We start from the raw sequence: 24,552 nt of genomic DNA on the forward strand, positions 1-24,552 counted from the left end.
GTTTTATATTCTATTCTGTAGTCTTACCTTTTTCTTTTAAAAATGTAGGATTCTTTTCTTCCTTTTCTTTAGCATGTGCTGTAAAAATAATAACTAGAGTGATAAAAGGTTAACATCTCATACATCTGGGGTAATGATTGATTGAATAGTTGATGGTTTCTAACTGACACAAGATACCAATTAAATGTGTAGAACAAAACTAATTTTCATAAGTTTTAGCATGCTCACAAAGTGAAACCACAATTTTTATTAAGTTTGATGAAAGACAAAATCACCTAAAACTTATTTCACTTGGCAGCTTGTAATAAATGTTACCAAGTTTCCTAAATTCTAAGTTTGGACTTGCCAGTTTTTATACAGATGTTACCAGGACTCTCTTTGCACTTCTAATCCAGGTAATGCCAATTAAGTTTCACAGTAAATTTAGTGAAATAATATTATGCACATGAATTCCTAACTAAACTATACTCTAAAACCAAAATGTGCAGTGCATTTCAAGGTCTTAGAGCTATATACAAATTTGTTCTGCCAGGTTACCTTTATCTTTTGTAGCTGCTGGAGATTTCAATTCTTTCTCTTTTCCAGGATCTGTAAAAGAAGCAGTCACACTGATAAAGTGACAGTTAGAAGCCATAACTGAGTGCAACTATAAGATTTAACTATAAGAGAAAATGAAGCATCTAGATCATATGAGAGACTAAAACTGTATATTGGAAGATGTGGTAAAAAACTGAGTTCTTGGGAGATTTGTACCAAATTCACCTTTTTCTATCCAGAAAGTTCAGTCCACAAAATGTGTTGGAACTGACATCAAGAAATAAATGTTTCATTATTTTTCTCCTTCTACATTTTGTTTCAAAATAGGCAATACACAATACTTCCAGACAATATGATTTTTAAAGTAGAAGACTTGGGAAAGAAATTTGTTAAACAAGGTCAGAAGTGTAATTTTATTGTAAAAACCCTGTCTCTTCTATTCCTTACTACATCCCAGACATCTGCTTCAGAAAATACTACTGTCCTGCTTTGACCTTCATGTTTTGTACTCATCAGTACAATTCAGTCACTTGTTTTCAAAGTGAGAAAATAAACTATTTACTGCAGATATCTGTGAATCATATAGAGTGGAACTCAGTATCTCTAAAATTCTTAATAAAATATCGATGTCGTTTTTTAAATATTAAGTTAATAACAGAAATCTGTGCAAACAGAAAGAAAACTCAGTGGGAAGACTGAAAAACTTGTTCTTCTGTGCTCATGAGTCATGCAAAATTCCCAAGAGATTCCATGTTCAGTGCAATAGTGTCTACAAAAAGAAAGAGGATAGTGAAAGGCAGACCTCCAGCCAAAATAAGCTACTTTATGCATGATATAAAGCCTTTACTTTCAGAAGTCTGCCTGTAAGAACTTAAAGTTGCTGTGCACCTCCATTATTAGTAACATAGTTACTCAAGCTGTTGTGGAAGATTTTACTTTAATGACGCATTTTGATAAAGAGAACATTAAACAATTCTGTGCTGAAAGCTTAAGTCATTGTTGACAAAGCTTGAAGTCCCACGTGATCCCAAACAAGGAAACATTTGGAAAGGTGCTTCAGAGGTAGTTGTCATCTTCAGGAGAAAAAAAAAATGGTTTTTTAGACATTGTGGCATGTGACACATGTGCTGCTGAAGAATTTGAAGAAATGAAACAGCATTGACCTGTAAATGGGAATTTAAACTGTAAGTAAATCCCAGTAAATTCTGTAAGATTGAACTCATCAAGGTCTATTAGAAAGTCTGCTGTAACTTGACAAAATGACAACATGTAGCACAAATCCCATGTCAAAAGCCTTGTGCTGATTTGCAGTGTAAGCTCATATTGAAATCAGAATATGTGACTGACACCTATAGTGAGCATAGGAAGTGTGGAAAGAATAATTTTTTGTGTAAAATAATAAATATAAAATTTATAAATATTTTTGTGTACTGGTATTTCATAAGTCTCTTCTTTTTGTCCAGGAAAAATGTGCAATATTGGGATGAAACTTCTTGGGCATAAACAGATAGGAATTTCTTAACATATGCATTATTACTATTATCAGCTATGTTGTATCACTTTTAGTCTGTCTAATCAATCATAATCTGCAATTCTGACTAGCACCAGGAGTTATTATTTTTTTTATTATTTATAGATCTGAAATCACTTTTTCAGTTATAGGGAGATGCAATACATAAAATACGGCTTACTTCCATGTTTCATCTTTGGTTTATCTGAGGAAAGAGAAGGGAAGGGAAACAAAAGTGAAGAGAGAAAAGAAAAAGGAAATGTTAGAATGCATGTTCACACGGGAAATTATTTTTAATATAATCAGCCAATGAAAATGTATTTAAGTGCATGCTGACCCTAAGTGCTTAAATATGTGTTGAGAGTGATTTCTACTCCGCTGTTGCTTGACAGTGTATGTGAATAAAGTTCATGTTTCCCATCTCCTGCCTTGTATACACGCAACAAGAGTGTGAAAACCTCCAGTGTCATATGATGTGCTTTAACCAATGGCAATAGTCTCCTTTCTTAGTACTACTGAATATCACAAGAAAAGAATTTTTGCCTTTTCATCATGACTTTTAAATATTAATTCTCAGTAACAGGCAGTAACTCCCTGGCTACCGTCTGACATTTGCTCATGTCATTTTTCAAACACATAGGACAAAGAGTTAAAGTTAAGTGCCTTCTTACTCACCTTTTAACAGTTAAAAAAGTTACATACAACTTTGCTTTACAACTAATAGAAGATCAATGAACTGAAATGTTGCTACAACCTTTCAGCCCACTTCCAGAGGTAGGGATTTGCAATAGATTGGTAGATCACTAAAACCTTCATGTTTGAAACAGTGAAGCTGTGTTCTGATTGCTAAGCAAATCCAGCTGCCAACACTCCAGATTTTTCTGCAAGTCTTCTTATAGTGTTTTTCTCGGATTACAAATCCCAATTTTGTCTAGGTCTGAATCTCTACTTTTTGAAATGTATCCTGATGCACAATAATCCTTTGTGAGAAGTATGATTAGTGCATGCTGATGTTCAAAAAATGTCCTGGATGTTTATTGGACTTGTTTGTCTTTGAGTGATCAATGTATTGGCAGTAGCTTCATACATATAGGGTGCAGAAGTAAGACTCAGAGGCAATTGCTGCCTGAAAGTGTTTATGTTCACTTCTGTGCATCAGAGGAACTGAGCAGCTGCTAGTACACAAAAGTAGCTGCAGAAATAATTGTGACAGACATTACACATTGCTCTTATTCCTTTGACTTGGAGAGACTAGATGCTGCTGGCATGGAGAGATAGTTCTGCTGCTGCTGACTGCTGTCATGGGAAACAGTTTACCCCCCTTTTGAATTCCTTGGGGAATTTGCCCCCCTTTTGAATTCTAAACCACAACCTGTGGTTTAGAAATCTCTGCTCTGTGCCAATCATGTGAAACTAAAGTTTGTACTGTTCAGTCTGTGCTCTTTATGGCACAGTCAAAGTATTTGGCAGACAAAGTCCCATCTAATGGTGGTACATTGTAGAAAGGACAAATCTTGCAGCAATCACACACCTCATTGTTGCATCAGATAGCCAAACAGAGGGGAGGCAATGTAGATGGCTGGTAAGTAAGTACTTGTGTGGAAAACAGTGTGGAGATACTCAGACTAACAATGACTGAAATGTAGGCCAAGGCCCACCTAATTATAACATTTTCCATGACAACTATCAAGCTGCTGACAGCTGCTGCAGGGTATCTCTGCTGGCTTGAGTAATGCTGAAGAAAACAAGCTGAGAAACTGGAGAAAAGAAAGGGATAATAGCTCATCTGACCAAAGCTACATCAGTAAGTATGTCTCAGACCTTATTCTGAAGGTTACTGGCAAGTTCATCATCAGGGTTTTAACTGCCAATTTGAGCATAAGTAAATACAAAAATCACCTTGGTAGCTTGTTAGTAATAAAATACAATAGACAAAGATGTGTATCACATTAAGGAAGTCAGGGTTGATAAGGTTTGGGTATTTACATTAATCTTTTACCCTGCTCCTTACCATACTAAACTAAAAAAGTAGGATTGCTTTTAACAAGCATACAAGAAGCAAGTGTGCAGGATATAAGGCTGAAAGTAATAATAATAACAAAAAATCTAAGTGTATATGATGGGAAAAGACACATATTTATCTCGATGGTTTAAGGCTTCAATCCTTCTCTTTTTATGTTCACCATCATCACTCGATGGTTTGAGTTTTGTTTTAGCTTGGGTATAGGTGGTCCCTTGGTGTTCCTGCTCTGGTTGTTTTGGGATACTGTATGCAGACTTTGCGTCCCTCTGAACTATGCACCATCAACATGTGAGGTTCTTGTAGGCTTTCTTCTAGTGTTCCCACTCAGACATTCCCACTCAAGCCTCATCCATACCAATCCTAAGCTTTTCGTGAAAAACTTCTAGAAGGTCAGGTCTCACAAGCTTTTGAGTTTCTGTAAAGTGGACCTTTGTGACTTTTCATGGGGCTAATGTTTCATCTGGGACAGGAAGGGCAACTCAGCTGACTTTAGGGGGCCTCTGCACCTTTACCTCATTGTGACTTATGCTTTAAGACTAAATAGCAAAGGCTGATCCCTGCCCAGGCTGCAGAGCCAGGAAGCCTCTTGCAGGATTGGCAGGACACAAAGTTGCAACACAGAACCTTTAAGCTGAAGCAGGCACCTGAAGCCTTTTATTGGGGTTACAGTTTTGTGGAAGTGGGACAAAGCCAGTTTCATAGTGGAAATTTCCTGTTGTTCTGATAAACACAGCAAAGCCCTGAAAAATACTCTCAAAGCAATGGATTTAAAGGTTACTGTCATCCAGCTCTCTGAATCTGAGGTTATTGTTTCTGTGCTATTGTCTTTTAAGAAAGATAATGCCAACATGCTTTTCTTTTTACCTTGCTCTGTTGCCTTTGTTGCTTTTACTTCCTTCTTTTCAGGTCCTGATGCAAATAAAAGATATGGATTAAGTAAGATTTAATCAGAAATGTTGCTACATCAGAAAAAGCTCTTCTTAAATACAATGATGAGATTTTCCCCCTCCAGTATATGAATACATAATAGCTATCTTTTACCTGCCTGAAAAAGGGTAATTTTTTTTTTCCTTTTAGAATATAAATAGTAGCATTTTCTTCTAGACCTTGTCTAGTGGAATGTGTCCTTGCCCAGTCCAGGGGGATTGGAACTAGATGATCTTTAAGGTCCCTTCCAACCCACACCATTCTATGATTCTATGATTCTATGATGTCAGGTGAAAGAGATGCTAAACTGCAGCACATATTGTGTAATGGAGAAGGGAGAAAAACAAGCAGGTTTTTACTTTGTGAGGGTTCCCCAAGCAAGCATGGTTTTCTGTTTGCTCCAACAGAAACCTCCACTCTGCATCCCTAACACAGCAAAATATTTCCCTGTATTCGCAATTTTAAGCATGTTGTTAGTCTCAGTGAGGATAGCAGGCCACAGATTGGCTGTACATTATGACACCTAACTTGATCCTTATGAATACTGAGACTTCTGCGTACGAGAGAGACACGCGAACCAGACCACTTGTGCAGCAGAGCTGCTAGACCTTTACTGATGCTAGGGGAAGCAGTTGTAACAGGTCAGGATGCCTGGACATATCCAATTGCTTGTTCACAAGCTTCACCTTGCACAGTTCTTAATTCAATTGCACAGCTTGAGAGACAAGGGACAGAGATAATTTGTTCATGGCTCCACACTAAGGATTAAATTATCTAAAAAGAGGTGGTGCAAGAAGGAATCCCTTCAGATTTTGCTCTCTTAGGAAATATGGGTATATTTTATAGTTTCTGACAATTTACATTGCAGTTTTGGCAATGTACAAGATTACGTATTTAGGACAAACCACATATTTTCTAATTGAATTATTCAGGATTATGTTTTTGCATACCTATGAATATATGTGTTTAGCTATAAATGGCACTGCCAACACTTCACTTTCGTGGAACCAAATTTTTATAGCCATAATTTATGACTATTATGCTAAGTGAAAAGCCTTGCTTTAATTTAAAAATGTATCCTCTTAGAGTGTTTGAGACAAAAAAACATGTGGCATTAAGAAAATAAGCTTCACTGTCATTGCCTTATTTAAAAATAGTGCAAAGAATAGACAATCAGCGTAAGTGGCAGGATGTAAAGTGGACAGAAAAAATTAATTTACATCTGATAAGTGTAGAAATGTCTTTGCAGCTTCAGAGGTATTAGCATATAACAACCTCTCAGCTTGTTATGTCAACCTGTCAAGCAAAAAAATATTTTTAGCAAAATGGTTTCTTGCAACAAGTCACAGTTGAAAATTAAGAGTTTGCCTTCTAGAGATAAGGTAAATTCTGAGGATCATGTTTTGTTACCATTATTTATGCTGGGAAAGTCAGGGAGTTCAAAGGACCTGTGAAGAGCCTCCATATGTGCTCACTACTTTTGAAGGGATGTCCTGGTGGTGCCTCTGGGGCCAGGCTTGCAGTCCAGGCAGCAGGGAAGCATTCTGAAGTTGCTGGGCATGATGGCTCAAGAAGATCAGCTCAGGTAGTAAATTATGGCCTGTCTGCAATGTCTTCTGGTGGGCTGGAGGCCAAAAGAATGATCTGTTCCCATATTCCCTGAATCCTGAGACTCAGTGAAATGTCAAGTATGGACAGATGAACTGCTTCACATTGAGTGGGATGGACCAACTCACAGATATCAATCACTCCCTTGCCACTTGCTCTTGTTTATCCCAGGATGCTGTGAGATGTGTGTGTGTTTGTGAGCAAGCTTCATGTAAACAGTGAAATATTGCACTTCTGCACCTCAGTTACCTTGAAAATCGAGTCTAGGTTGAAAAATGTCTGACTCAATCCTCAAAAAAAAAAAAAAAAGAGTATTCCATTTCTATCCAAGTACCTAATTTTGTATTGGTGTTCATAGACACATAGAAAGCTGAAGAGGAGCAAAGTCCCTTAATATGTATTGTATATCTCTGCTATTAACATCCATGTTACTTAGGCCCAGATCAGCAGTGCTACTTGTATTAACAATGAACTAGGTGAGTCTGAGCACTGAGCCCTGCCACTGAGCAAATTGATATCACAGTGCTTCTAAAAATCCTACTGAAGTGGTCAACATCTTGAAGAATAAGCTTATTTTAATATGGAGAGAAATATATAAAAAGTGCCACCAGAAACATGTCCCATTTGTATTCCAAAACACATTTTAGTATCTAAAGCTGGGAAAGCACCTATGATAAGAGTAAAATGAGTTATTGAGAACTTTGTTTCTCCAAAACATGTTTGTGCTTTTTAGCTAAGAGGAAAGCAGTTTTGGTTTGTAAAGTTTCTAAAACCAGAATAATAATGGAGTAAAAGCATTTTCTGACTATTGAACTGCAGGCTAGAAGAGCTAGATGGCTCTCTAAGAAGATCAGGTATTTAGAGTCATCAAAGTTGTGTGGTGGGGGTAGACCATGAGTATGGTTATGATGAAGGAACCAGCCATCCTTGAGAAATGTTGAGTCTACTAAAACTAGTACTATTGTACTATAGTATTCTGGGCATCAGTGCGCTCACTTCTGTTGAGTGAGTGTTAGTAAAGAGGAACTTGCTGAGACAGAACAGAGCTTGAGTAACTTTTGGGAACTGCCAAGTAGCATCATCTGGACATGGCAGAGCAATATCTGGAAGGACAAAGAGGACATTCCATTATTCTCTTTGCTTTTAAACAAGGAAGGTGTGAGCTGCTTTGGTAATGCTGAGAGGTCTTTTATCATCAAGGTAATAGTTGTCACTTTGACAGTATACATAAATAGAAAGCCTGCACGCATATTCGGTGTTTAAAATAAGACTCCAACTCTGTTTCTATCAGAACAGTGACAAGTTTTCTAAATAGCTTAAGATGTCATCCCTTCCACTGGGCAATTTCAAAGTTCATGACACTTTTGAATTGCAGCCTGAAAGATGATCTCTTTGTAAAAAATGGTCCTGTTGCAGGTGTTCCCTATTTGAAAAGTTGATCCTTTAGCCATATGACTTAAGTAAAATGAATGTGTTATAAGGTATCATATTCTCCTCAGCAGAATATCAGGCATTAAAAAAAAAAAAAAAGAAATTCAACCCCCTCCCAATAAAACCAAACCAAAAAACACAAAAAAACCCTGCCTGAAACAATACAAAATAAAATAAATGCATATGAAGGTAAAACTAGAAATTTGCCAGAGATCCGTGTTTTCAGTAAGATATGTTTTCAAAAAATAGATTAAGTAAATGGAGTGAAACGCCTGTTTATATTTTTGCTATTTCTCAGTAAAATTCTTGAAAACTTGGCATAATGTGGATCAAATGGGTAATTCATTTGGTAATTGTTTCTCTGATTCCATCATAAGCTCTTAGAAATCAAATGAGAGACAACTCAGCAGATACTTTCAGTTTTATGCTGAAAGTGTCCAGGAGAGCAATTCATCAGTCAAATATTTCTGCACTCTCAATAGTTGTAGGCTACAATCAAATTCACCGGAATATTTTTATCCCGAAAGAGTCAAGTTGCATAACTAGCATCCACAGCAGAAATATGCATACCAAAATGTCACTGATTTTAAAGATACTTTGAGATATTTGCTCAGTGTGAAGGAAGGCTGAAAGAAATCACTCTGACTGGAAATAACAAACACTTCACTCACTGAACCCTGAGGTCAGAGGCTCCTTATCGTGATCTCACTAATTCAAGAGGTCATTAACTTAAGAAATGTATATTATGGTTTAGGAACTGTTCCTGTTATATGGAGAAATGAAAAAAATTCATGCTGTAGTGGCTTGTGAGAAAATGAAAGAAAACTCCATATGAGTTTGATAGTTCTTCAAAAATACAAGCTAATTGGAATGACCTTCTTCTATGTCAGGAGATTATTTTTTTTTAATTATCAAAGAAGAGAATTTTGTTAAAAGACTTGCTTGTTTTCAGAACAGGACTGTGTGCCCTCCAAAAATGTACTTAAAAATTTAAAATTTGTCACCATCTACTGAATATTGAAAATCACTTTGTGCTCAGAGAGCTGCTACATCTAAAAGGATTAATAGCAGAAAAATAAGAAAAAAAACAAATAAATATCAAGGAAGAACAAAAAAATATGGATTGAAAAGCAATGATCTTGATTAGATTTAGTGAAAGTTATAGCAAATAAGCAATACTAGAATTTGTCTGCATCACAAGAAATATAGAAGAAAATAACAGCATTCCTTTGTGATTATTACTAAGTGGCAAAAGAAACAGCTGTAACATTTTTTTATAAATACAATTTTTCCCCTGGAGTATAGACTATGTTTGAGTTTCAAAATTAGCAACATAAAGTTAAATTTAGATTACTTGTTAACAAATAATTTTTAAGAAATCAACAATTACCCCAGAGCTAAAATCAGTTATTTCTATTTAATGAAGACTAAAACAAAGTTGTTATTTACTAAGACACTGGAGAATAATTTCAGGTTCAACATTAGGTTCATCCTATGGTACAACTAAGATAGCTGAGACCAACACTTTCAGCTGTGAGACTGTTCTTTTGACAACAGAAATAGAAGAATTATTCTTGTATTATATAAGCGAAACCCAAAATTTCTATTTATCCTTAATTAACTGTGAAGTTCCTAAAAGTTTTTTTTCAAATGCCCCTTAATTCAGGAGCTCATAAGGAAGAGTTCACTTCCATCCTTCAAAATGCTGGTGGCATGATGAAGACCTATTGCATATGCAAATATTTGTTTCTTATCTAAATAAATATGAAATATGAAAAAAATGAGGTTACTCACAGCAATAAAGCATAGAGTTAAATGCTCTGTAGTTTGAAAACCCCTGCTAACTCTATTTATAAACTTTACAAGTGACCTAAATAAAGTAGCATTTAATAAAAGGGCCAATACCATCATTGGGATAACAATTTCAAAAGGTATGTGACAACATATTCCAAAAGTGGCCAAAGAAAACTTCAAGTTCACTGAAAGGGACTTAATTTTGCAAGAAATAATTGCTTCACTTCTTTTCAGACTGTGGTGGTCACAGGCTTGACAGAAATGGGTTCACAGATATTGAAATGTTGATGACTCCTGCATACTGCAGCATTACAGAAGAAATCAAAAAATTTATTCAGAGGCTTCAAGCAATTAAAAAGCTATCCACCTTTTTTCAACCTTTATTCAGTCACACATAGTGGCAAGACTACTTTTATATTCAGCTTTGGCTTTCTAGAATTTGCTAAAAATGCAAAAGCTTAATACCACATTTTTTTCCCTTTAGTTTCTGTGTTTTGTCTGGTGGGAGTATAAAGAGAACAAATGCTTAAATTACTCTGGTTCCTGTTTTGCTCAATACAATTAGCTGCAGAGCAATGACAACATTATGAATTTAGCCATAAAGCAGGGAACTTAAAAAAACATCCAATAAAGGGAATAATGTATCAACTTTGATTTCCTTACATTAATCTCCACAGTTGTGATTCTGCAACCTCATGCTCCAGAAGAGCACTCTCTTGCAGTGCAACCTGACTACTTGTGTCAGTATTTACTGGTTAACATGAAAGAGGTTTCGGAGGTGAACTCTAAGTAAAAGATGATGCTTGAATGATAGCAGGGTATTAAACTGGGACATTTCCCCACTTGTGGTGAACAGCTCAGAGACAACAGTCTACAAGGCTAAGCAGTTGATACATGCAGTTCCATTTGTTTGAAAGAGATAGTTTATAAAGTACGGTGGTCATTGATATGAATAAACATGGATCGAGAGTGAAGGGCGCTTGTAACTTGGCATTCCATTTTCCATTTGTGTTTAGGTTACAACTTAAATCTTTTATGTTATTGAAGGCAATTTGGAGCTAGTATTTTGCATTGTACATATGCAAAAAGTCAGACACTGATGTCAACAACTCCATATTTGCTCAACTTGAACTTATGTCCTTAACGTTTCTCACCAGTCCCAGTTCCCTGTGCATTGTGGAAAGGAGCAACCTTTGAAGCAAGCACTGATGCTCTCACACCTCCCCCCTTCTGTCATCAACAGTTCAAGTGTAAAAGGAAGGCAAAATCTGGTTCACTGAACCTCCCTGTAAAACTCCATTCCTTAAAGAAAACAACACTTCTGTCACTGGGTTTGTGTTGCAGTAGGACTGACAGAAACAGAAATATTACTCTTTGTGTCATGTCTCTATAGAAGACTGGTTATTTCTCCTTTCTGCCTTTCACAAAAGCCTGATGGTTTGAGTTAGGATTAGAAATTGAATTTGATATAGTTGGAGATTGACAGTTAGTCTATGAATAACTCTAGGAAAAGGCACCTGCTTTGAGGTGCTGCAAGGAAGAAGCCATTATAATTTAAAAGGTTGTTTGTTTTAAATGTCACACCTGTTAACAACTTCTTTTCACAAGAAGCTTTTTCCATTAACAGTAAAGTTAACAACAATCTTCTTCCATTTCTACTTTAAAACCAAACACAGTTACCCACCTTTTAACTTCGGATTTTGCACAGATGCTATAAAACGAAAGAAAATTCTCAGACACTAATTTTGTAAAGGAATAAAGAAATTAAGACTGATCCTAACATCTCTTCTCTTGGTCAATATGCTACCTATGCTATCTATGCAGAAGCAGGAGTTCATTTTTTTATGTAGGAAAAACTGACACACACACATTGCTTGTTTGGATAGTCTTATGGCAGATGACTCATTAACCTGCAGATTAAGAGCAGTGGAAAACAAGGTCAATATATAAGTTATGTATGGAGCTTAAATAGCTCCACTATTTTTAATAATGTGAACGAGAAAAGGAACGATATGGGTTTCAGAATGAGCACATATTAAACAGAGGTGGAGGGTATAAGATAGAAATCTTTTGACACCTTTAGTAATTTAGCAGAAGATAAGGATTTTTTCTCCTTTTTTTTTATTTTATTGAAAACTTCTAGTACAGATACAGAGGAGGATCCAGTTATGCAAATCTTCCTCGAAAATATGTTTTTTTCAGATAATTTATTATTCATCATAATTACATTAACTAAATCCAAATTAATTGAACTACCACATTTCTCTTTCTTCATTATTCATACCTTCATTCTGATGCACTGTGGTAAGTTTTTATGCATTAGAAAAGAACAGATTCATTTTTCTATAAATTGGCTGTCTATTGTAGGTATTTCTTGCTCAGAATTTCTGTCTGAGAAAATGGAGTCATCTGACGAATGAGTCATCAAGCTTAGCTGTAAAAGGAGTTGAAAATCTTTATGATCTCCCAGATTTGGATAAACTTGAGAAGTGGATTCCAGTCAGAAATAAGACCATCTAGCTGCTCTAAAATAAACCAATAAAATGCATGGGTGTTTGGAATAAAAACATATTAAACAATCTACTTTTTTCCTCCCTTTTACGCTCTGAATCTTATATTTTATTTTTGTTTCTTCATCCATTTACTGTAACTTTTAAGCAAGCCCCCTTCCTTGAAAAGACAAACCCTTTAAAAGCTGAAATTAAGAATTACCAACCTCTTGTGCTCCTCAACAGCATTTGATCAGATCTCAGTTCCAGAAGACCAAATGGCTTAAGTTACTTTTATTAAACCAGCGAATCTTTATCTATGGTATTACTTTTTTTATCCTTCTACCTAATCCTGTCTCGACTGAAAATCAAACCAGATAAATGAGACTCTAAAACTTACAATATTCCACAGGTCTTACCATGTACTTTTACTTCTCTCTTTGTTGTTTTGGCTGTAAAAACAAACAAAAAATCGAATATTGACTTTTGACATTATTTAATTTAAAACATTAGGATAGTTAAAAGGTAAGATAAAAAGGAGAGAATATTCACCAGATTCCATCGTTTTTTCTTTCTTGTGTGGTTCTGAAAAAGAAAAAAAAAGTAAAGATTATATTTCTCTTCCTGTAATGCTTTGTTTAATTGCCTTGGACAGTCATTTTTCATATTACTAGTGGTGGTTGGATGTGAGACATTCCCTTGGACTCTCAACTTAGATGAACCCTTCTCTGCTTTCCTGCATGTCAAAATAAAACTTTTATAGTTGTAATCAGTCTCTTCAGTAGTTTTCCCACTGCATAAACAGGTTGAGATTAGCTCCTGAAAATGGACAGCAAAGCATTTAACTTGTATAATAAGGTGCTAAAAGGAAACTATAGAAACAGTGTAGGTTAAAACATCTGCAGTTTTGCTTCAGGGTGGTTTAAATGGAGGTCTGCAACTGTAGATGCTTCAGGACACCTGTGGTCCTTGTCTTTCTTCACCGGAGAGAATAGAGAATAAGCAGAGTATCTAGTTCAGCCACTGTGCTCTAGTTTCATCCACGGGAAAGGGGACAGGATTCTGGCCTCCTTTACAGGAGTGCACAGTGTGGAAGAAATGACTGCTCACTGGAGCTCACCATCAAAACAGGAGCTGGAAACCTGAAGCTGAAAAGCTTCATCCACCTAAACTCTGTACCCTCTATCAAGCTATGCCTGGGATTTACAACTTCTTAATATAGTTTCTGTAACAGCTCTTTTCATCCTGCCAGGATATGCTTCAAAACCTCCTCACAGAAGGAGCAGGCAGCCTGCCATGGGGAGAGACTGAATGTTTCTCTCAGACACCAAGCATCATCTACCAGTCAGTGCTGATGCTCACAGTAGCAGAAAAAATAGTTAAGTTTTTTCTGTCTGCAGATGCTTTTAAACAGCATATGGAAAGGCTCTGCTGAGCAGGTTTGGATCTACATGGGAACATTTCCTAAATTCAAGAGTATCTGAACTGACTGATCACAAGATACATCACAGAATCATTAAATCATAGAATATCCTGAGTTGGAAGGGATATTCTTGAGTTTCAACTCAGAATATTTTATGATTCTATGATTCACAAGGATTATTGAGTCCATGTCCTCTCTCTCCACAGAATAACCCCAAGAATCACACCATGTGCCTGAGAACATTATTCAAGTGCTTCTTGAACTCTGGCAGACTTGATGCTGTGACTACTTCCCTGGGAAACCTGTTCCAGTGCCCAAACACCTTTGGGTGAAGAATCTTTTCCTAATATCCAGCCTAAACCTCCCCTGACACAACTTCAGGCCATTCCCTTGGGTCCTGTCACTGGTCACCACAGAGAAGAGATCACTGTCTGACCCTCCTCTTCTCCTCACAAGGAAATTGTAGCCTGCAATGACGTCTCCCCTCAGCCTCCTATTCTCCAGGCTGAACAGACCAAGTGACCTCAGCTGCTCCTGGTATGGCTTCCCCTCCAGAGCTTTCCCCATCTTCATAGCCATTCTTTGGATGCTCTCTCTCTTTATGCTGTGGCACTCAAAACAGCACACAGGACCCGAGGTGAATACTTTTAAATACATGCTCATCGCTTACCAGTATCTGATGCCTATATTTTCTCCGTGTTTATTATAGGTTATATCTGTATTAATGCTGTGGTATACAGTTGAGCAACATTAATGTTTCAACAGTTTCCACTCTAGAATCAAGACATAAAGTTCTATGTTCAAAGGGATTCTGAATGTTGCACCCTCACAAGCCTATTAATAAATCTGAGCTATCATTCATTTGAATAAGCAAAAAGGAACAAGAACCTGCCAATAGAAAATTAAATATGTTTATAAACAACGTATTATAGAATCATTATGCATACTCTCACCCCCAACAAGCAATCCATGAAGTTCTCTCTGAAATAAAACCTCATTTTTTTCCAGGGTTTTAAATCCATTTGAAGAGCCATATTACACGCATTTTAAAGAAAAATATAGTTTCTAAAATAAAGTTTTGCTCTGAGTTCTTAAAAATCCTGATTAATTTATCTTTTTTTTCCCAAAAATATTTATGTAATTTCATCACAATTTCAAAAAAAATATCTTTCAGACAAAATGTACACTTTAAAGCATCAAGACTAGCTGACTGAAATAATGGAACTAGCTTTAATATAGTTATATAAAGCCCATTTTAGTGTATTTATTATAAAAGTTATATTTATGAAAATTATTATAGATTCTTGATAGACACATTGTAAACAAGAAGGGGTATTTAGCGGAAATGGTCATGCAGCAGGTTCATGTCATCAAAACAATGAGTCATAACTATGATTTTCCCAGCAATATGAAAAAGTGATAGAGATAGAGAGCAAGTTTACATTAAATGGTTTATTGCCTGAATAAGTATTATATTTCCTTTATGGCACTCTACCTTGGGTGGCAACCCTATATAGGTCAAGGACGAGAAATATTGTAAAATCTGAGAAGACAGAAGTTTGGGACTCAGTAGTTTGGCTGACTCAATCTTAATTATAACAGCTGCAGGTTTGGTTTTGTGTAGCCCAAGTACTCTCCAGACTACCCACTTTCATGCAGATATTCTAGGATTTATTCCGTGAAATGAGAATTTTTATTGGTTTTGTGCAGTTTTCTGTTTTGCTATTACTCAGAATAGCTTCCTGGAAACTGAAGGAAATGTAATTCTGCCTTCAGTTGTTCTGAGGCAATTATTTTTTCCTCTCATTCTAAGATCTGTCAGCTCTCATGAGATCAGGGAACAGTATGATACTAACAACACTCGGCAAGTGTTTTGGTAAAGTATAAAATAATCCATTTATTTAGCTTTATTTTTCAAAACTTCAAACATTAAGGAAATCCTATAGAGTTTCCTTTATAATAGTTTGACTTCCAGAAGCATATGAAATGAGATCCTTTCCTATGAGAAATTTTATAAAAATTAATAACATGGAATTTGACATCAAGCATTTCTGGGAAATCTGACATGTCAGGAAATTTCAGGTGATTCTTACCTTGAAATTTGAATGGAACAAACCTAAACCTTTCATTACGTGAGCCATAAATTTCAAGAAACTTCAGACCTAGATCTTTCCTGTTTGTTACAAGTTATTATTGCTTGATCTCAATGTCTTTCTCTTTGCTTTTTTTTACTTCCAAGTAGTTAGTATGACGTAGGAAAGGATATTGCCAACTGTAGAAACATTAGACATTTGCCATGACATTTGTCATTCTTTTTATATTTAACCATTTTTGCATGTATATGAGACTGTACAGTATGTTTTTATTTCGGGAAGTTTTGTTGGTAATATATTATTTTTCTACCATGCATGGAATTCAGATTTGTTTTAGTTTGACATTTCACCATCTTTATATGCTCTGATGCTTTGAACAAATGACTTTTCCTTTTTTTTTAATGAAAACTGGTAATGTATTAGATGCCCATAAAACCATATAAATGTGTTTTTTTTCATTACTAGTAACATACTCCTAGGCAATCCAGAGTAGCTGGAAGATAGAAGAGAACCTGAACCTGTCTCTGCACTCTTCCCCAAAGCACAAATGGTGCTGAAAAGCATCTAGTCTGGTAAATTCATTGTGGTGCACTTTAATCTTTACTACTACGATAGACAGTCACAAACTGGGACTCTCTGCCATCCCTTAGAAGAGAATAAATTGATATCCCACATAATTTATATAGCTATGTGTGCACATGTATGCATGTGTGTGTGCATGTGTCATCTCCTAATTCAGATAGAGCATTCATGTTCAAGAAGTGTTCAGGAAAATAAAAATTGTATGAGGAATGACACAGATTGGGAAAAGTTTAAACAAATGGCAGATCAAGTGGCTTTGCTATTGTGTGTCATACACCACATGTCAATTAACCAATATTGTTTTGTTTGCACTCAGTAGCTGCATAGAAATGGTGCTTAACTGCTGTACTGTTGTTTAACTTTTACCACAAATATTTCAGTCACTCTTGTCATATTCTATGCAGTGTCTTGAATACTTAAATCCTTAGACAGCAGAAAGTTAGCCTAGTCTTATAGTTTTGTAATCTTGGTTTTACAGGATATATGCTTGTCATTTCCCTTCTCAGACCTTCATATCACATTGTTTAATTAAAACCAAATGAGACAGAGTGGTAAAGCTCTCCAAGATATCCTTTCATTAAGAGTATTGTGAACATAAGCAACCAGATACAGGGAAGATGCCTTTAGTTCCTTCTGGTGAATGGAAATTTTGCAATATGAGTTCAGTCACATTGTTAGATCTGAGATAATCCCCATGAGAAAGTCTTGCATCAAACTAGGTTTTTCCATTTCTCCTGCTACCAAGAAGAATGTGTTCTGCTATAATTCTCTCCTATTCTTACTTTCTAGATCAATGTAGAAAACCTCACCACCATTGTACACTTTGATTCATAAAGATAATGAACTGTACAAATACATTTCTTTCTGGAATAAGAAGAGAGATAGGAAATCCCTTACTTGGTGAGATCATGCTACACATATAATTGTTCCTCTATAAATCATCTTTTGAGGGGGGTAACAAACAGTTTTTCTGATGGATTTTCGTAAAGGAAAGGAAAGCATTTGACAATTCTCTGTATCAGTATCTTTATATGAGAATTCTACTACCATGTTGGGAAATACCTGAGAAAAATTTTACGCAAAGAAAAGAAAGAAAAGAGGCCTGGAGGAAATTAAGTACTTTCAGTTTCGTCTATTTGGTCTGTAGCTTTTCTTCACAGGCAGAAAGCAGTGGCATCAAAAGTGAACATCATAAATTCTAGATGTAGTATGACCATATATGGTATAGAAAAGTAAACCACACCACTACTCCCCTGTAAATCAAGTGATGTTTTCATAACTGTCTCAATGAACAAGATGAGGCCCATTTATTCCCATTCTTGCAAAGTAAAGGTGGCACCACTTTCAAAACATTATTATGTGGGAAGATAATCATATCCATAGTGTATGCGATAGTCTAATCAACAAAACTTAAGCATTCCCTTGAATTCTTTGTTGATTCAAGATGGAGTTAAAGATATGTTAATTTCTTGCTCAAAATTGGCCCCATTCTTGACAAAAGTGCACTTAAATCATGAAAAAGTTCAGGGCCATGAAAGTTAGCCAGCTTCAGAACAAAATACCTTAAAATGCCTTTTCTGTAAAGAGCAGACACTTAAATAATCCTTTTAACTCGGATTTGTACTTAAATAGCACTTAATTTGACCCTCTTTTATTCTCATTATTGTTACTTCCGTGTATGGAAAAAAATCGTTTTTGTAGTTTACTTGCTCCCCCTGCCTTGCTCTTAAAGTAATGTTGCTTTGTGTTAGGAATACAGCAGTACTTTGATGCATATCAAATATCTGGTAATAAAAAAAGAAACGAGGCTGCATTTTTAGTACTTCACAGACACTGTGATCTGAAGGGAAGTATTTGAAATTATTTTAAATCTTTATCATCCTTAAACAGAGAATACTGTAAGGAAAGTATAAATACCAAGCTATGAGACTGAGTTTTTCAACATCTTAGTAAAAGTCACAAAAATAACCTGGATTTCAGGACATTTACTCAAAAATAACTTAAAAAATTGGTGAATAAAAACTGGATTTCAGATGAGAAAGCTTAGTGTAAAATAAGCTATTTATGCTCCATTTAAATAAATCCCATAATTAAAGAATTCAAGGTTGTAAAGTAAAATCTTCTAACATCAGAAAATTCTTCTCCTTTCAGGGCATCTGTTGTGACATGTCAATAATTCATTTTTCCTTTCCTATTCAGAGTTAGATGAATTCAGAGTTCAGCTTACATAATCATGTGAACCATTTAAGATATCCTGTTCTGTAATATTTTCTCAGACTTGAGCTGGGATGAAAATGTCAATGGGTTGGAATGATTTGTGGAATACATCTCCATCCACATAATAGATTCCTGCAGATATTAAGAAGTGGCTGAGTGATGGACTACTGCAATAGCAGCAAGGTTTTAGCTGCTGAGGGTACAGTGCATTCCTGGCAGATCAGGAGCAGAGTCAGCTGTAAGGCTTCACTAAAGCCCAGTGGAAGCACCGTAGGACAAACAGGTGAGAACCAAGACCCAGGTTCTCCTATTCTTTGGCAGGTTGCTGGTGACTGAAATCAGATAATTTCCAACTGCTGTGCAAAAAACAGGCAAGACTGGAACTATCCATTTAAAACCAGAAAGAAAATTTGTAAGTCAGAGAAGATATGATGTTTAACTTCCCAAACAGTTAAGGTGGGAAAGAGGAAGAATTATGCTAATATGGACTGAAAAAAAAAAGAAAAAAGCCTTGGTGATGCAAAAGACCTACAGAATGATCCTGGACCTAAATCCAAGGACCCCAAGCAGCAGGATTAATGCAGGTAGGGTTTCATTATTTTGTTTACTGCTGCATAAGCACCTGCTAAGTGTATTTATTTTATAAAGAAATAAACTGCAAAACCTGTCCTTATGCCATCAATAAGTTACCTCTAATATTTGGCGCTCAAGATTGTAAACCTGGAATATAAACCCTGAGAGTGGCTGTTCTTATGTTATGAAAAGTCTGAGAGGGTTAACTTCAGGGACCAGAAAACTGAACAGACTGCTGCAGCTTCCAGAATAATTTTCTTTGTAACACCTGCATGACAGAAATATGTGGAGAGATGTTCTAACCAGGCGCAGTGGCTGCTTATAAAGAGAAATTTCAGGGCACATAGAGGCACTACGTGACATAAGAGCCCAAGGAGATTGTGGGATGGCAAACCTACTAGGGCCATGTCCATATACTGTGAGAGAGGCAGAGAAATAAACTATTCCTCTCCTTTTCCTCTTTCCAAAAGTACTTACAGGGGGTGTGTAACATAAAATTATACTGGTTTTTGAAGTCTCTCCTCTTTTACTGACTACACAAGAAGATATATGTAGTCAGATAAGGTGAGAATAGGTAGGTTGATGGATGATGCAGAGGGTGTGGTGCTGTGAGTAAAATAAATCCCAAGATGTGTGACTTGAGAGAGTTACCTGAGTCTGAGAAACCTGAAAAGCAATCCATTATAATTTTGCCTGTTCCACTGTGTTGATAAATTATTCAGTAGACATGCTGAATTTTATTAATTTTTTCGTAACATTTTCATGGTTTTAGCATTCTTCCTATGTACTTCTGTCCTATAAGTGATCATTAAAAGACAACCAATTAAAAGACAATCCAGCTCCTTAATAAACCTCTTCAACATTTCAAAGCACATCTACTGTCCCTTAAACTTTTGTTATTTCTTCCTATTTATGTAGAATAGCACTGGTTATACACTATGGAAATAGCTTTCCTGCTGCCATTTTAGTTGCATTGTTTACCTTGAACCAAGAAATAAAATAATTTCTCTGCTAATACTGCCTGTTACCACTAGAACCAGTGGTTCTTCCTGCATTAGGTAGAGTGATCTGAACCTCTTCATTACATCCTCTGACGAGGTTTTTCATTATAGCCTGCATTCTAATATTCTGTACTTATACCATGAAGGCATTTCCTATATAATTTTCTATATAATGTTCTCTTTCTGCTTCTTACCAACAGTGGAATGATCAAAGGCATGATAAATTAATAATAATTCTAGCACAACTGGTAGTCAGTTTGAGAGACTGGATGCAGCTGACATCTGAGCACTCAAAATTAGCTATTGCCTGTCACGTTTATTTTATTCTTTCTGGATCCAAACTAAATTTCATTGATTTTCAAGGGAGAAATTGTGCTCAAAAAGAGATTTTGTTATGAACCCAAAGGGAGAAAAGAATAAGATTTTTTTTTTTTTTGCATGTGTGAGGAGAGGAATATGGGGAAAATTAGGCATTAAAAACCAGTAATTAGGCAGTTAAGTGACAGTACAAAATCTGTTAAACATACTGTAAAATTAAATTAAAAATTTCAAGACCATTCCAGGGAAATTCTAAACTGCAATTAGGATTTAATTTTTGCAATGTTGAAAGGAGTTAGAACTGATTTTTAAATCAGGCAAATCATCAGGGGGAAAGCTATCACTGGTGCTTATAGAAGGTGCATGAGTCTTGCCTATGATATGAGGTTATCCCATAAGATGGAGTCACAGATGAGCTGTTCCCAACCCTCACCCCAGTTAAGGGAGTGCATGGGGCTCAGTGGCACCAAGGCTCCTTGCTGCCTACTGGGGAACACACTCAACCTCCTGCTAATTTAGCTGCAAATGCTCTCTGCATGGTTTGAGCCTGTGCTCCTTGCCCTGTCCTGCATCGCCATGTGCTTGCTTTCCTTACCATGACAAAACAGACCCAGAAAACTTACCAAGCTGAGGTGTGGTGACTCTGTGCCCCACCGCTGACAGCTGGACCACTGACCCAGTAGAATTAGCTATAGCTGTGAGGCATGATAAGTGTTGAGGTGTGGGAATTTTTTCCAGGTGAGCCTCCACAGGGATGAGAGGGAAAGGGTTTTCCCTCCCCGCCCCTGTCCTGACAAAGGATGGTAGGATGAGGCAGCTGCTCACCACCTACACCCCTGGCTCTGAGAAACCCTTCAGAGAACCTGCTGGGCCCAGCACACACAGAGTGCCTGAGGAAACCTGTGAAAGAAACGTGCACCTGTCCTCAGGGAAAAAGGGTAGACAGATATCTTGTAAGGGTAGGTCACGCTCAGACCTGTCCTGCCAAAGTTCAGGAGACAAGGCACTGTGGAGAAAGAAGAGAAAATGGCAGCAGGGTTTGGGATGGGGACAGCATGTGACAGAGTAACTCAGGGAGACTGGTGTAATGAAATATCTTCAACTCTGATTTCTCCCTTCAGAACATTTGCATACACCTATGAAACAATTCTGCTTTACAGCCAAATACTGGCCTCTCTGGCCCAGTTTTTGATGGTTACCGAAGAGGTAATTTTTTCCAGTTAGAGAAAACTGGAAATATTTGAACGTATCCACTTTCAAAATCATGTAATGGAAATTCATTAAGGCTGATTTCCTAGAGTGGTTGTCAGCTTCCAGATACGGAAGTTCTCATAGACTTCTAAACTCCGTATTCACTTCTGTTGCTTTCTCTGTATAAATATATGGAGATAAAAATAGTGCACATTGAATTAGGCAGGGATTTCTTCACCAGTGACATTATGATCAGGAACATATGTGATGTAGGTGCACTGTAAGATGACCAGCTGTGCTGTCAGTCTGTTCAGTCTGTTAAGAGGAGTAAACCTTCAGCTTTAGGCATTCTCGGGTACAGATTGTGATGTAATAAGATATGAAGAAGAAAATGAAATATGAAATTGGATAATGTATTTAATTTACTGTGCTAATAGGCAACAGTCTACTTACAATGTTTCCAAACAAGCATATTTAATATTTTGCTATGGTGAGTTATTCTGGTGGTAAATTAGTTTTCAGAGAACTAGAGGGGAAGCAAAAATGTAGAAGTCAGAGCCTACTGCTCTTTATCGCTTTTAAGGTAAACTAAATAATTAGAAATGTGTCAGAACAAAGTTATTTTATTTTTCCATAAGAAGCCAGTTTTCCCCCTTTCTTTGTCTTAAGCAGATTACTGTCATCACCATTCATACCAACAAGCAGACTCATTGGAATATTTTTCGAAAATGAACACAAATATTGGAAGCAAGCAGGTGGAATGAATTAATTATAAGTATATGGTTCTAACATAACGGTTTCTGCAGTGTACTGTTCAAACATCTAAGGGTCTAGCTGTACAACACACTGGGGGAACAAAGCTACTTTAAGAAATTATCGGTTACGTGGATATAAATGTGTGTGGAGCCAGACTTAGGTCCAGACTAAATGCCCTGTCACACACACATTTCTGGGATAGTTTTTAGCTGTAAGGCATGGCAATGGTGTGGTTTACACTGTTTTCCCAGTTGTGTTAGCACAAGTGAACATGGTGGCAAACAAACACAGAAGGTAGGGATGGGGAGCATTGGCAGGGAAATGGTGCTTAGGCCAGCTTCACACAGTATATCCTACAGCTGAGCAATAGCTCGCATCAGCTGTGAGTCCAGAGTACATGTCCTTTGTTGGTAGAGGCAACTGAAGGTGCTCCTGGTTTGCACTGATCCCTGACCAACTCCCAATCATCCCTACTGGCGCAAGTCATTATTCTCTCTTTCATTAGAACAGATCTCTGAGATAGACTACAGACATGCTCTGAATTATACAAAGAGAGCCAGAAAACAATCTTAAAGAAAGGAAAAAAAAAAGGAAATAAAAAGATCCCAAATCCGTACGGTGGGATTGGCTGGAGGCAAGAAGCAGCAGAAGTGTGGGCTGGCCACTCCTGCAATACCAGCACCAGAAACAGCTCAATAGCACAGAGCCTGGTGCAGTATTGGCTGCCCTGCTTTGGGCTAGGATAATATTATAGTTTTATACTGACCACACTTTCACATGGGGATTTCCTGAGCATTTTTTTGATAATCAATATAAAATGTAGTCAAACTACAAATATAATAAATATTCAGATTGTTATTAATTATATTAGGTTTTATTTAATTAAGCAGAAATGAGATGTGGCTTTTTTGAAGATGGCTGTGAAGCAGATGAGATCAGAAATAAAAAAAAAGTAGTAGACTTTTACAATCCAATCTAAATTCAGGTAGGAATTTATGACATTATTTTGTTGAAAAAAGTTTGCTTGTCTTTTCAGTGCATATTTATTATTATCTAAAAGCTGCATTTTGAAAACCTACTGCTAGAGCAGCACTTTGAAAAATCAGATCTTCTTCTTAAAGGGCTGGAATATAGCTTCACAAGGAAAGTAATTTCTGTAAATATTGCTTTTAAAATCAGTCTTTACATTCAGATTATTTTTTTTCAATATCAAGACCTGCAGAATGGCCCAATAGTTGGCCCCCCTCTGGAGGCCCAAATTAATAGATCCTTTAAGACCTTCTTGCAAATAGGCAGTTGTTTCACTAACAGACGATTACCTGTAAAATAAGTCTATTGAAACTTTTATTTAATATTCCTGCAGCCTCATAGTTGCCATGGGAAGACAAGAAGTAAATATAATGTTATAAATCAGTACGAAATATTTTTGTTCTTGGCAAAATTTGAATGTACAAATTATCATAATAATTTAGAAGAAACAGATAAAAAAACCCCCAAACCCAAAGCCAAACAGTAGCTTTTGTGCAATCCAGTAGATGGTGCTATGATGCAATAAACTGGTTCAAGAGTATAAGAAATGCATTGTATGTGAACATTTTTCTCCTTTACCTGGTGCTGCTGCTTTTTTGATAGCTGGATTGGCTGCAGGAGCTTTTGCTGGCTCTTAAAAAACAAACAAACAAAAAAAACACAAACAAAGAAACAAACAAACAACAAATTAAACCAATTATTACAAAGTATTATATCTTAAAAAAACCACAGAAATCTGAGGAAAGGCTTCCAATGAGGTACAACCTGTAGCAATTTCTTCACTGAAGAATTAAACAAAGAGATTACCCAAAGGGAGAGGAGCTGTCTTCAATAAACTCAAAGGCAACAATAAAATAACCTTACAAGCTGAAGGGCTAGTAAACTCTGGCTGTTAGGCACTGAATCACTTATTTTAGCTTTTTCTGACTATTAATTCAATATCTATTGGCAAAGCAGAGGAAAGGAGGTATGTAGGGGTGGCCTTGCCCCTCAGGGAGCAAGGCCTTGCCCCTCAGGGAAGATGTATGTGCTGGACATCTCTGCATTTGA

General features: G+C 36.5%; 1 long non-coding RNA gene across 1 annotated transcript; it reads right to left on the reverse strand.

Annotated features, from left to right (window-relative positions):
• Positions 1-537: 537 nt before the first annotated feature.
• LOC114004109 lies at positions 538-12,772 on the reverse strand. The gene is made up of 4 exons (XR_005564722.1): positions 12,739-12,772; positions 4,935-4,979; positions 2,229-2,252; positions 538-588 (listed from the first exon to the last, which is right to left on the reverse strand). It is a non-coding gene; the product is annotated as an uncharacterized LOC114004109 (long non-coding RNA).
• Between the last annotated feature and the right edge of the window lie 11,780 nt (positions 12,773-24,552).

This window comes from Pipra filicauda, unplaced genomic scaffold, assembly GCF_003945595.2.
Source record: "Pipra filicauda isolate LSUMZ 115617 unplaced genomic scaffold, ASM394559v2 scaffold354_size748207_pilon, whole genome shotgun sequence".
Lineage (NCBI taxonomy): Eukaryota > Metazoa > Chordata > Aves > Passeriformes > Pipridae > Pipra > Pipra filicauda.